The sequence below is a fragment of the Bubalus bubalis genome, chromosome 4 (assembly GCF_019923935.1).
Source record: "Bubalus bubalis isolate 160015118507 breed Murrah chromosome 4, NDDB_SH_1, whole genome shotgun sequence".
Taxonomy (NCBI): domain Eukaryota; kingdom Metazoa; phylum Chordata; class Mammalia; order Artiodactyla; family Bovidae; genus Bubalus; species Bubalus bubalis.
Window position 1 is genome coordinate 154,059,475 of NC_059160.1, and position 12,338 is coordinate 154,071,812.

Sequence of the window (12,338 nt, forward strand, 5' to 3'; positions counted from 1 at the left end):
GTTGGATGAACCAGGGTTTGTAAATGTCTTTGAGGCACCTGCCAGAGGCATCCAGACAGGGGCAACCCTGGTTGAGGCTAGCACACAGGTGCTCTCAGAGACCATGCGTAAGGGCCTTGAGTGCCAATCTAAGGCGTTCGAATTTGAACTTGATCCTGACAGCCCTGGGGAGCCAGGGAAGGTTTTAGACAGAGAGTGATGTGATCATATTTGCTTTTGAGAAAGCCCAGGGTAGAGAAGGGACCTAGACCAGAGGCAGGAAACCAGGTTGGAGGCTGTTCTCCCAGTCAAGAAACTATGGAGGTGAAATTGTGATGTATGCAGAAAGAAAGGGATGGATGGGGACTTTCCAGATATGCCCACCCTGGCTGCCTACAGGTTGGCCTTGGGAAGCTCATTTGGTGATATGGTGGCTCAGTGGTAAAAGAATCCGCCTGCCAATGCAGGAGAGACCGGTTGGATCCCTGGGTCAGAAAGATCCTCTGGAGGAAGAAATGACAGCCCACTCTGGGATTCTTGCCTGGTGAAGCCCATGGACAGAGATTCCCGGCGGGCTGCAGTCTGTGGTGTCGCAAAAGAGCCCGCCACACCTGAGCGCGCACACACCATTGTTCTATGATTGCCTCACGAGTTATTGCTTCTGAAGATGACGCACGGTGCTTTTCAGGGTGGGCAGAGTCTTAACTCTGAATTCACTTAATTCTAAAATAGAGTGGTTGCATGGAGGTGTTTATTTCTCTTAGCAAACTCCTCGCAGAACAATTACGGCATGCAGAAAATTAAAAAGAAATTAAAGAATAGCTGAAATCTAACTTCCATGGGATAATAACTTGATGAATAACCATTATTCAACAAATGCTTGTTAAGCACCTACTGTGTTCCAAGTATGAGCCACTAGGGATTCAGCAGTGATCAAAACACAAGATTTCTGTCCTCATGGAACTCACAGTCTACCAAAACTGATGTGCTTATATTTACTTGGAATCATCTCTAGATTACTTATAAATCCTAGAACAATGCAAAAGCTAAGTAAATCATTATAAATACAATGTAAATGCTATGTTAATCGTTGCCAACAGGTAGTGAGTTCAAGTTTTGCCTTTTGGAACTTTTTGGAAAAAAAGTATTTTCAAAATATTCTTGATCCACGATTGCTTGAATCCACAGATGCAGCGTCCATGGTTATGGAGGGCAGACTGTATATCGTAAGCATCTTGCTTGGCCTGCTCCATCCTTTACAGGAAATCAGTGGGGGTCAGATCAATAGTGCCACTTCTTGAGGCCTTCCCAGCCAGAACTGGGGAGACAAATGCCCCCAGCAGAAATGTCCTGCATTTGCACTAGATGTCTTCACTGGGTGGAGAAGCTGTGGCCCGGAGAGACATACTGACCTGCCCTTGGTCACACAGCAAACCCCCAAGCCTCTCTCCCAGGTAGCATCTGTCTCAGTGTGGGACTTGGCTTCTGGGCTGAGGGGTGTGCTGTTCCCGCCTGCTGAGCTCAGCTCTGTGGATCCTGATTTCAACATCAGGCCTCCCACTCCTTGCCTTGCCCTGGCGGCCACTTTGGATTTCCCCCAGACATTCCTGTGTGGCCTGTCTGCTCACGTCCAGAGACCCCGGGGGTGGGGGACACCTGGGACCACACTGCATGAGTGAGGGAAGTCACTGGATCCTCTGGGCTGCCATGAGCAGGGAGCATGGGGCTGGAAAGGAGCAGGCACCTGGAGGGGTGTTCTCTCCCACGGGACTGTCAGGAGAGGCGGGTGGGCAGAACACCAGAGGACGCAGGGTTCCTGGTGAGATTTAATGGGCTTAGGAAGTTCATAAAACTGCTGTACTGCTGCCCAAGATGCACTGAGGTGCTTGGGCATGCTTCTCAAGCACCCTCCTCTCTTCTTACCTATCACAGCACCGCAGAACCAAGAGGGCCTCAGAAACCATAAGCCTACCATTGTGGGAATCCCCTCTCCATCCTCAGCTTACACACCTTGGATGACGAGGTGCTCACTGCCACCATGGGCAGCCCTGTCAGGAGCTCCTTCCTTCTTCTGAGCCCAAGCCTATCTTCTTTTGATGCCCCCATCTATCTTCCTGGTGCACGTGACCCCCTCCCCTGCCCGCCACTGTGGATGAGGAAAGGACAAAGGTCCAGGGTCTGGCCCCCAACCTCCCTGTGAGGAGGGGGAAGAACAGAGTGGGGCAGGCCATCCCCATCTGAATCCCAGCTCATAGAAGGAGACAGTGCATGGCCAAGAGCCCTTTAGAATGGTGAGTCCTCATGTGTCTAGGACTTTACAATTTGCAGAACACACCCTTGACATTACCGTTGGTGGAAACACAACACTGGGTGAGATGGCTTGGGGCTCTGGAATAAGCCAGAAGCCCTAGATTTAGTCTTATCTCTACCACTAACTGGCTGTGTGACTGGAGGAAGCCCTGGTCCCTCTCTGAGCCTCAGTTTCCTCATCTGAAAATTAAGACTAGGTTCTCTTTACTCCAGTGCTAAATGAGTTGGTGGTTCCAAACACGCAAGCAGAGGCTCTGCAGGGAAGGGCGCTGCATGTAACAGGCTGTGCAGGTTTCCGGGCACCCTGGAGTCAAGTGGTTGTTGGGGCATCCTGATTCAGCCTTGCTGGCCCCCACCCGCCGCAGCCTTGAGTCAGAGTGTCCGGACTGAAATCCTTCCCTCATCCGAGCTCCATTTCTTCCTCCACAGAGTGGAGGACAGCACCCTCCTGGTGCCTGCACGAGCCTTTGTCTGGGGAACATCAGGAGCGAAGTTGGCCGCCCCAGCCCAGACAGGGAGGTGTGTCGCCCAGCCAGGCATGCAGAGAGACCAACAGCTACAGAAGGAAGGGAAATTGCCTTTCCAACTGCAGAGAGTTCATGTCAGTCCAACTGGGGGGCTGTCCGGAAGCCCCCCCCCCACCCCGGGAAGCAATAAAACCCCAGGAGTGCTGAGGCACGGACATTCGAGCTGCCTTGGCCGTCCCATTCCTTCAAAGGCGACTCCAAAAATCAATGGGAAGAGATTCATTAGGGGCCTGGGTGGCGAGCTCCTCACCACCTCTGGCAGCCCCTTTGCTGACCTGAGCTTCCTGTCTGCACAGGCAGCTTCCACTGAGAACATCCCACGTTCTGGCAGACAGTACGTCGGGGACCCAGTCTCTGAGCAGCATCAGAGAGCAGAAGCAGGGCACCACAGACCCTACTGTTCACTCGTTCATTCCCTCATTCTTTTATTCATTCAGGTTGCTGGTCTGTGCTTCATTCACGCAGCAGATATCAAGCATCTGCTTGGCATAGTTTAGATCCTGTTGATAAAACATGTACAAAACAGACAGAAGTCGCCGTTGACAGGGAGCTTGACTTCTACCAAGGGAGACAGGGGTACCAAGAGAAATAATTGGAATAATTGATCATCAGTCAAGGAAGACCCTAAGTCAGGGAGGAATCGTAGCCACTGAGGAGGGCCTGCAGCTTTGAGCAGAGTGGCTGAGCAAGGCTTCCTGAGACTCAGGTGTCCCCTGGGTAGAGGCCTGCGGGAGGTGGGAAGTGAGTCTGGCCACCTGGAAAAGAGTGCTGGGGGCGTCTGCAGCCTGAAGTCAGGGAGACGGGAAGGAAATGAGGTCAGGAGGTGACAGGGACCCGGTCAGTCAGAGTCCTCTGGGGCCTTATAAAGACGTGGAATTTTGCAACTGACTGACCCGGAGCGGTTTAAGCAGAGGAATGATGAGCTGTGAACTTGGGTTTCGGCAGCGTCGCTGTGTGTATCAGGTTGTGGAGACGCCATAACAAAGTAGCCCAGGAGTAGCCTAAACAACGAGGGTTGTTTTGTCTCATGGCTCTGGAGGCCAGAAGTCTGAGACCCACGTATCGTGGTGGCAGGGCTGTGTTCCCGCAGAAGGCACGAGGGAAGGACCTCTGCCAGGCTCCTCTCTGGGCCTCTGGTAGTTTCCCGGCTCCTGAGAGCGGAACTCCAGTCCTCATGCGGCACTTTTCCTGGGTGCATGTCTGTCTCTGTGTCCAAATTTCTATTTTTTATCCAAACACCAGCCATATGGGGTTAGCTGCTGCTGCTGTTTGGTCACTCAGTCGTGTCTGACTCTTTGCAACCCCATGGACTGTAGCCCGCCAGACTCCTCTGTCCATGGAATTTTCCAGGCAAGAATACTGGAATGGGTTGCCATTTCCTTCTCTAGGGGATCTTCCCAACCCAGGGATCGAACCCACATCTCCTTCATTGGCAGACGGACTCTTTACCGCTGAGCCACCTGGGAAGCCCTATGACATTAGGGTCCACCCTAATGAACTCATTTTAACTCGATCATCTGTTGTCCTGTTTCCAGAAAAGGTCATATTCACAGGAACTGGGGGTTAGCACTTCAGCATCTTTTGGGGATGTGGGGACCCACAACCCTGTGGCCTCTCAGCCTCTTGAGAATGATCGCTGTATCTCTTTGATCCTCCCCGGCACCTGGTATTTGCTGGCCTCGCTCCTATTTTACAAAGGAGGAGGCAGAGGTCCAAGGAAGCCAAAGTGACTTGTCCAAGGCCATCAGCTAGTCAGTGCTTGTTTCCTAAGCCTCGGCCTCCAAATCCAGGCACATCTCCTCCCTCCACAACTCCTCAGCTAGCAGAGACATGGTCAGTGCCTTCCGGTCTTTGCTGAAATCCCTCCGACCTCTCTGTGTAGCTGAGAGGCTGTGGACATCCCCGTGACATGGGCAGACAGCCTGGGTGTGGCTGCCTTCCCAGCTGCGTGGGTGGAGGGGCAGGCAGCAGCTCTTAAAGGCAGAAGCCACCTGAGGGCCCGTTTCAGGCCTGGTTTCTGGGTTCCCGCCCCCGTCCTCTCTCCTCCTCTAGTCTGGCAGGAGGCTTTCCTGGATCCCCGATAACCTCACGACCGTGGGACTTCTCAGAGGTGCCCATTGAGTGTGGGGCAGGGGTTGGTTTTGTTTTCTTAACGAAATGATTGTAAGATTTGGGCTGATGCCAAATACAGACTGCTGGGAATGCAGCCTGAGTGGGGGATGAGGGCCCCACTGTGGGATACATCCAGGAAGGGTGGGGAGCAGTGGCAGGAGGTTCAGAGCCAGGGAAGTCTCATTCTCCACTGTCACCCCCATCCCCCCCTTCAGGTGGAGCCCTGGACAAGCCAGAATGCAGGATGGATGGTTAAATCGCATAGAAGCTAAACAGGAAAAAAGAAATACAAAGAAAGTAGACATTTCCTTATATGTAATATGGTGTGCTGGAAAGAATATGAGTCAGGGAGACACGACTCTTATCACAGTTCTAACTCACTGTGTGACTTTGATGATCACTCTCTGGAGTCCCATCTTGGGAATACAATCTGAAGGTTACTGGTGCAGACTTTATAGCCAGATGGCCGGTTAGTTTAAATCCTTCTGCCAGTTGTCTAACCCTCTCTGTGCCTCACTGTTCTCCTCTGCAGTGCGGAATTAATCATACTTCATCAGAGAGGCTTTGGGTGAGGATGGCATGTTGATACTTGGAAAGTGCCTAGAACTGTGCCTGGCAGTAGCAGATACTCTGACTCCAGGAGCTTTGTATGACTGTGGACAGAGGAGAGGCCTGGAGCCAGCTTGGGGCTCTCAGCTGGGTGTCCCCAGTGGGATTGTGCCCTCCCGCTGTCCCTATGTGTGGGTAGGGGCCCCAGGGCTGGCTGAGACTCCGGCACTGGCTGGCTGGGAGCCGAACCTCAGCTGGGCCTTCCTTCTTTGAGATTGTACGCGCAGAATCAAGGAGGCTGCCCAGGGTGAAGGAGGGAGGGAAAGAGGCAGAGGGAACAGGTTTAGTGAAGGACACAGGAGTTTGTGTCTTGACCCCTCAGAGGTGGGCAGAAGCCCCAGGAGAAGGTCCCTGAAGGCAGAGTCCCTGAATCAACTCACGCCCAGTGCAGCTGCTTGAGTCTTCCTGGGGCAACTGAGCTGGCAGTGAGACAAATGCCCCATGGCCAGTTACCCCCCATATGTGTGTGTGCCTTTTCTGAACCCACTCCATGCCCCACACGCCCCTCCAAGCACCCTGAGAAGGCCCAGTTGTGTGGAGACAGATGGCCAAGCAGCTCCCAAGGCCTGAGCTCATGCCGACCACGCTCCCATGGACACCACGCGGGGCCTCCTTGTCTATTTCACTCTCCTTGCTGAGTGCTGGCAGAGAAGGCAATGGCAACCCACTCCAGTACTCTTGCCTGGAAAATCCCATGGATGGAGGAGTCTGGAAGGCTGCAGTCCATGGGGTCGAGAAGAGTCAGACACCACTGAAGCGACTTAGCAGCGGCAGCAGCAGCTGAGTGCTAGAGCCTGCATGGATGACATCCTTGAGTCAATGGGATCCTTGTTGAAACCTGCTGAATCAGCAAGCCCTGCCTGAGGAAGACCTGGCTCCGGATGACTCTGGGGTTCATTGTTCTGCTTCTCAGTCTCAGTTGGAGGGAACTGGGGCTTTGTATGCCCCTAGCCACCTCCGCCTCCCCCCACAAAGCCTTGCAGAGGAGGTGACCCTGCCTTGGGCCTGGGAACCACTTTTCCACTCACGGGGGACCTACATCCAGTGGCTTTGCTCTTTCATACTCATTGGCCTGGGCTGGAACAGGATCCAGGAGCCCATCCCTCTAGAGGTGAGCTGGGGAGGCCTGGAGGAAGCTCCTCCCACACGCCAGACTCCACCATAGAGTCACCCTCTGTGGCCTGGGTGGTCCTGTGGAGGTGGGCTCCACACGACAGGCTCCCTGGCTGGGTGAAACACCCTCCCTCCCGCACCCTCCAGTGCAAGCCACGGCTGCCTTCCCGGCTGCAGTGCTGTGATTTATTGGCGGCTCCTCCTCGCCAGGGCCCACGGCAGGAGGAGTTCAAACACCCGCAAGAAAAGCCACCAGCTATTGATCCCCGAATCGGGCTTCCCAAGCGCTCCCGGGCATTCATCAAGGAGCCATGGCGCTGGGGCCGCAGCTCTCCCTTTCTTCTTCCTTTCTTCTGCCTCCCAAGTCATTCCCCCAGGCTATGCCCCCCTCGCCGAGGTCACTCGGAGAGCTCGCCAGTGACTGCGTGCAGAGGTGGAGAGCGCCTTTGTCTGCTGCCTCTTTCCTGTAGATCCTTATCAAGGCAAGCGCCCAGGGGGTGGAGCAGGCCACTTTGGACCTTGGGCTTTTAAGAAAATCTTTGGAAGTTAGAGAAGTGGAGTTGGAATGTAGAATAAGTAGGGGGATGCCTTTCTGAAGCAGGAACTGGTCGGAGTATCCATGTTTCTCTAGGCTCTGGGCTGTAGTATTAAGAGCTTGCTAACCAAGTGGGGCTGGAATGGGACCAAGCAGGTCTTGAAATTAGCATGTGAAAACCCTAGCTTTGGCCTGGAGGCCTTCTGTGCAGGCTGGTGAATGGATTGTTGAAAACAATTTGTTTTCCTAATTACATAAATCTGCTAGCAGAGTATTTACCTTTTTTTTTTCCCTCTCACCTGGGGAAAGTCTGTTGGTCCCAGGCCTGTGAAGTTTAAATAAGCCTATCAATACTCTTCTCTCACCCTATCTTGGGGCTCCTTCAAGAATGGGTTCTGGGGAGAGCTGAGAGATGGGGGAGGGGAAGGGGTGGGAACTGTTACTATTCCCAGGCTGGGCCTCCAGGTCTGTATTCCTCAGGTATTCCTCTGCTCAGTTCCAGTCCAAATTCTGGTTCAACCTACAGGAGTGGTTTTTCTGAATTCAGTGCCTAGAGCCACATAGGTACCGATGTATACAGAGTATTTCAGGAATGAATCCGGAAGTTCCAAACATTAGGGTCCTTGGTGGCTCCCAAGGCACTAAGGACCAGGCAAATATTGTGAACTATCATTGCACAGAACTTCTGGGGGAAAGAATCCAGAAGACGGGTGTTCCGGGTATTTGAGGCCTTGGTGACTTGGGTTCTGTATCATCGAGGTTTGAGCCCTGACATCCTATTAAAACCAGATTTGTGTTAGAAAAACGGGTCTTAGAGACATCCATTTCAATGTTTTCTGAAAAGTGGACCAAACTGTCTTGTCTCCTCTGCTTCTGGGTGTCACTGGCTGAGCACCGGGCTTTGGATAGGAGTCTGTGTTCTACGGGATCTGCAAAGCGAACTGGACCAACCAAAGAGAAGAATGGGAAGGTCTTCACTGGCCCCAAGGCTCTTCCCTCATGGGCTCTCAAACCCCTCTGTAGCTGCTTGGGAAGGCAGGTCCTCCGATGGATGTCTCAGTGAATACATGACTGTCCCTAAAGAAGCCATTGTAACTCAGGATGAGGGGAGGCTCCTCCAAGGATGGGAGACTGAGCAAAGCCTGGAATTTGGACAGAGCAGGAAAGTCCTTATGCTGGCTGCCCCCGGGTTGGCCCTGCAGGAAGGTAATGCCAATTAATCTCTCTTGCAGGAAGCTAGCTCTTGTCCAAAGGCAGCAAGTTATGAAGTATGAATTAATCCATTTAACCAGCCCCTCGGAGGGAAAGCCCATGACAACTGCATTTCCAAATGCCATCTCTGAAAGTGATATTTCAAGTGGCAGTGGGTGGGATTAGAGCCTGCTAACGATTTATGTCAAACAGGGAGCAAGAACATAATTTCTAGATAAGTGATTTGTTTCAGGCACTTCCAGGGCTGGCAGTAGGACAGACGGGAAGGTTTCCGGGCCAGCCAGAGCTCAGACTGAAAATAGGGGGCTGGTAATGGGGAATGAAGGAAGGAGAACAGGAGAAGCCAAGTCAACGGCTAGCAGACCTGGTCAGTTTCCCATGATCGCAAGGAGAGCAGTGCAGGGAAGTCTCATATAGAGGGAATTTTTCAAGACAATTCTGGCTGGTTTTCATTAGAGTGAAAGATGGGGCCCCACTTACCTTCCTAATTGTTTGGGCAGTTAGGTCGCCATTCAAGAAACTTTCACTGCGAGAGGGCGGGGCTGGGGGAAAGGGGCTTAAAATAAAGTTTGTCCCAAAGAGGATCGCGGTGATGGGAAGTGCCCACTGAAGAAGGAGCGAAGAATCCTTTGGGGTGGCAGGGCGGCGGCTTGGTTTCCAAGGGTGTCTGCTCAGCTCAGCGCCAGGAGCCCTTGCGACAGACAGGCTGGAAGGAAGAGGCCGCGGCCACCACAGGATGCAATGTCAGAAGGCAGCAGCTCCCAGGGCGGGGCAGGGCCGCGCGCAGCCGCCACCCCCGGCTTCCCTACCGCTGGTTCCAGGGCACAGAGACTCCCCGAGGTCAGCGAGCTCGAGCGTACGTGCGCCCGCTCACCCTGCCTCGGGGAATCCCAGGGGTGCCAGGGGCCTCTGTGCCAGGGAAGATGCCAGACCGCCTGCCTTCTCCGCCCCTTAGCCCGTTCCGAAAATCCTTTAAACCAGGTCACAATCCGGATGCCCCAGTCCCGCCCCGCCTCCTCTCCTCCCCCGGGGCCGAGGCCGCCTCCAGGCCTGCTCCCTCCTCCGCCCCCACCCGGCCTTGGACCCTTATTAGCATGACCACTTGGGAGGACTCTCCTGGGGGGCAGGAGACACCAGAAGTCATCCACCGGCTGTGCCTTCCCGGCGGCCCCCTTGGGCGGCAGCGTTCCGGGAGACCCACTCGTACAAGTGTTGCTTCCAATTAATTGCCTAGGCGGGGGAGGGAAGGGGGCCTGTCGCCGCCCCCGCCCGGAGGCTGGAGCGCCGCTCGTCGGGTCGTGCGTTCGCTCAGCGGCGGCGTGCACCAGCACCACCCCTGCGTGCAAGTTTGAAATGTGAGCTGCCTCAGATTCATACTCGCTCGCGCTCCCTCGCAGCAAAGTGGCTGGGCTGACGGTCTGCGCGCGCGAGTGAGTGCGGGCGGCGGGCTGCGGGGCGGGGGTGCGGACGGCGAGACTAGCGGGGCGGGGAGGGCGCGCGCGAGCCAGGGCTCCCTGGAGACGCCGAGGCAGGTCTGCTAGCCTTTCATCTTTCTCCCGCGCTCCTCCTCCTCCCTCCCCTCCCCCAGCCGCGGCGCGCCCGGCCTCCCCGGAGCCCCCAGCCCCACGCGGACGCAAGCAGGGTGGGTGGTCGCGCCGGCGGGGTGCGGGAGCGCCGCGCAGGGCGCGGGCCGTGGGAAGTTTCGCCGGCGCGCCCTGTGCGCCCCCGCCCCCGCGCGCCCCCGGCCCATCCCCGTCCCCGGAGGGCTGTCGCTTGCGCCCGGGCGCGCGGCTGGCTGCCTCCTCGGCGGCGGCGGCCCCATTAGCAGAGCCTCCGACTGTGATTGGTTTCGCCCGGGAAGCTGGAGACTGGCGATGAATAATTGATGTGTGCGGTGCGGTAGCCGGACGGCGGCGGCGGTGGCGGGCAGCAGCGAGCGGGAGCGCGGGAGCCGGAGCGCCCTCGGAGCGGGCAGCTCGGAGCGAGCGGGCGCCGGAGCCGCCCGGGCCCCCGCGCCGCCGCCGCCGCCCCGGCGCGGAGCGGGGATGCAGGCGGCGCCCGCTGCCTGCACGCAGCCTTTGTTCCACGCCGGCTGAACCCTGCCCGGAGTCGCTCGCTGCGGCCGCCCCCGGCCGGGGCCCAGCCCGCTGCGGGCGCCAGGGCGGGATCGCAGCCGGTGCAACTTCCAGGTAAGTGCGGGACTGGAGGGTCGGCGCCGGGGCGCCCGCGGGTCGGGCCGGGCTCCCTCCGGGAGCGGGGGTGAGTGTGCGTGCCTGTGTGTGACAGAGAAGGGCCGGTGCATTGTGGGTAGCGCCGTGTGCTGCATGGTGTCAGCCCGAGGCTTGGCGGCGAGAGTGGCACCGGCGTGCACCGGGCCGTTTTGTGCGCTCATACAGGGGCCCCTCATTTTCTCTGGGGCCCGGGGCCAGGTTGCTTCCCCTCCCACCACCCCCGCCACTCTCGAAGGTGAAGTGTTGGCTCTCCAGCAGACATTTTACAAGGCTGCGTCCTCAATTGGCTGCTTCTATTGCAAAAATCTGAATGGGCCAGGAAGCCTTCCGCGGAGGCAGCGGCCGAGGGTCCTTAACTTCAAGCTGCTCCTTTGTCAGGATGCAGCCCTGATGCTGACAGTGCCCAGAGACCCCGATGGGCGCTGGTGGTGTCACCATGGCTGCAGGGTGCCCTTCCGAGAGGTGGTGGGTGCAGAACATACTTCTGACAAATGTTTGCTGGGAGGCGGGCTGGAGGAGGAGAGATGGGTCTGCACCAGAGAGCAGGAAGGGGCCTTTCTGTTGTGCCTGACACCAGGCTGTGAAGATCTCATTTAAGACCTTGGAGAGAGGGTTTCTCAGAGGACTGCCTGGGCTGAAGGTCTGTCTCTGTGGTCGGGAGCACGTGGTTTTGGTGTTGGGGAAATCTTACAAACCTTGGCGCCTGGTGCACTAGATAAGCCTCTGATCTTGAGTCCAACTGAAAGCTGGCTGGGGTGGTACTAGGAGAGATCAGGCTGTCTTTCCCTGTCTTTCCCTCCCTTTGCACCACCTATGGGCTCCAGGAGACCATAATTCTCAGGATGGAGACCTAGGTTCCCTGCCCTTGACCATCAGGCTGGACTGGCAGATGGTTGCTAGGCATGGCTGGAAACTCCTTCCGCAGGAATGTCTTGTAAGGCAGCTGGCGAGGAGTTGGCCCCAGAGAGCTTCTTAATGGCCCATCCTTGAGAGTGGGCCAGAAATCCAATTGGGGAGGGAGTTGGAGTGGGCAGGGTGATGGCTCCCTGAGATCAGGGTGACCCCAGATGGTTTATAGGGACTCAGCCCCTTCCAGTTCTGAGTCTCTGGGCTGGAAGGTCATCTCCCATCTGCTGCAGAATAGAAAGCCCTATCCCACGACAGGGGGTGTAGGGAGGTGAGCCTTGAAGTCCACGTGGCTACTAGTAAGCTTGTTCCCCTTTTTTGTGTGTATTAACCAGGCGGTGACTACCCCCACCGCTAGCAGGATTCAAGTCCCCTCCTGAGCTATTTTTACCCTGAACTTCCTTAGTGAGAAACCACCAAACAGTGATGCTTTGGTGAGAATCTGGGTCTTTACCGGAAGCAGCAGCCTGCACAGAGTTTGAGACTTGCTTCACTCTGCCATCTCCGCTCCCCTGCACAGCCACCTTCTCAGCAAGAGCCCCTTTGCCTCTTGTTCTCTCTCTCTCTCACGTACTGGTTCTCACCGCAGCCTGTGTGCTCAGGGACTCAGGAGCCCCATTTCAGATGGAAAATCTGATGTCCCTGAGACCACCCAGTAGGGGACCGAGAAAGCCAGTCATAACTGTGACCCGAGGGTGGCCTTGACTGTGAGCTCCTTGAAGGCAGGAAGGAGCTGTATGTTACTCATCACAGTATAGCCTGGTGCCAGCCACTGGGCCTGGCAGGTGGTGAGCGCTCAGTGAC

General features: G+C 56.1%; 1 protein-coding gene across 6 annotated transcripts in view; it reads left to right on the plus strand.

The window, feature by feature from the left end:
• The window catches only part of ZMIZ1 (zinc finger MIZ-type containing 1), a 151,051-nt gene that overhangs the window by 71,852 nt on the left and 66,861 nt on the right, over positions 1-12,338 (plus strand). The window contains exon 1 of one of the 6 annotated variants that reach the window (XM_045165586.1): positions 8,964-9,827. The exons of 4 other annotated variants lie outside the window; for them this stretch is intronic. The gene's annotated coding sequence lies outside the window, so the exon portion shown is untranslated. Of the gene's footprint in view, positions 1-8,963; positions 9,828-12,338 lie in introns of those variants that run through there. One more of the 6 variants, XM_045165587.1, reaches the window with a different exon arrangement.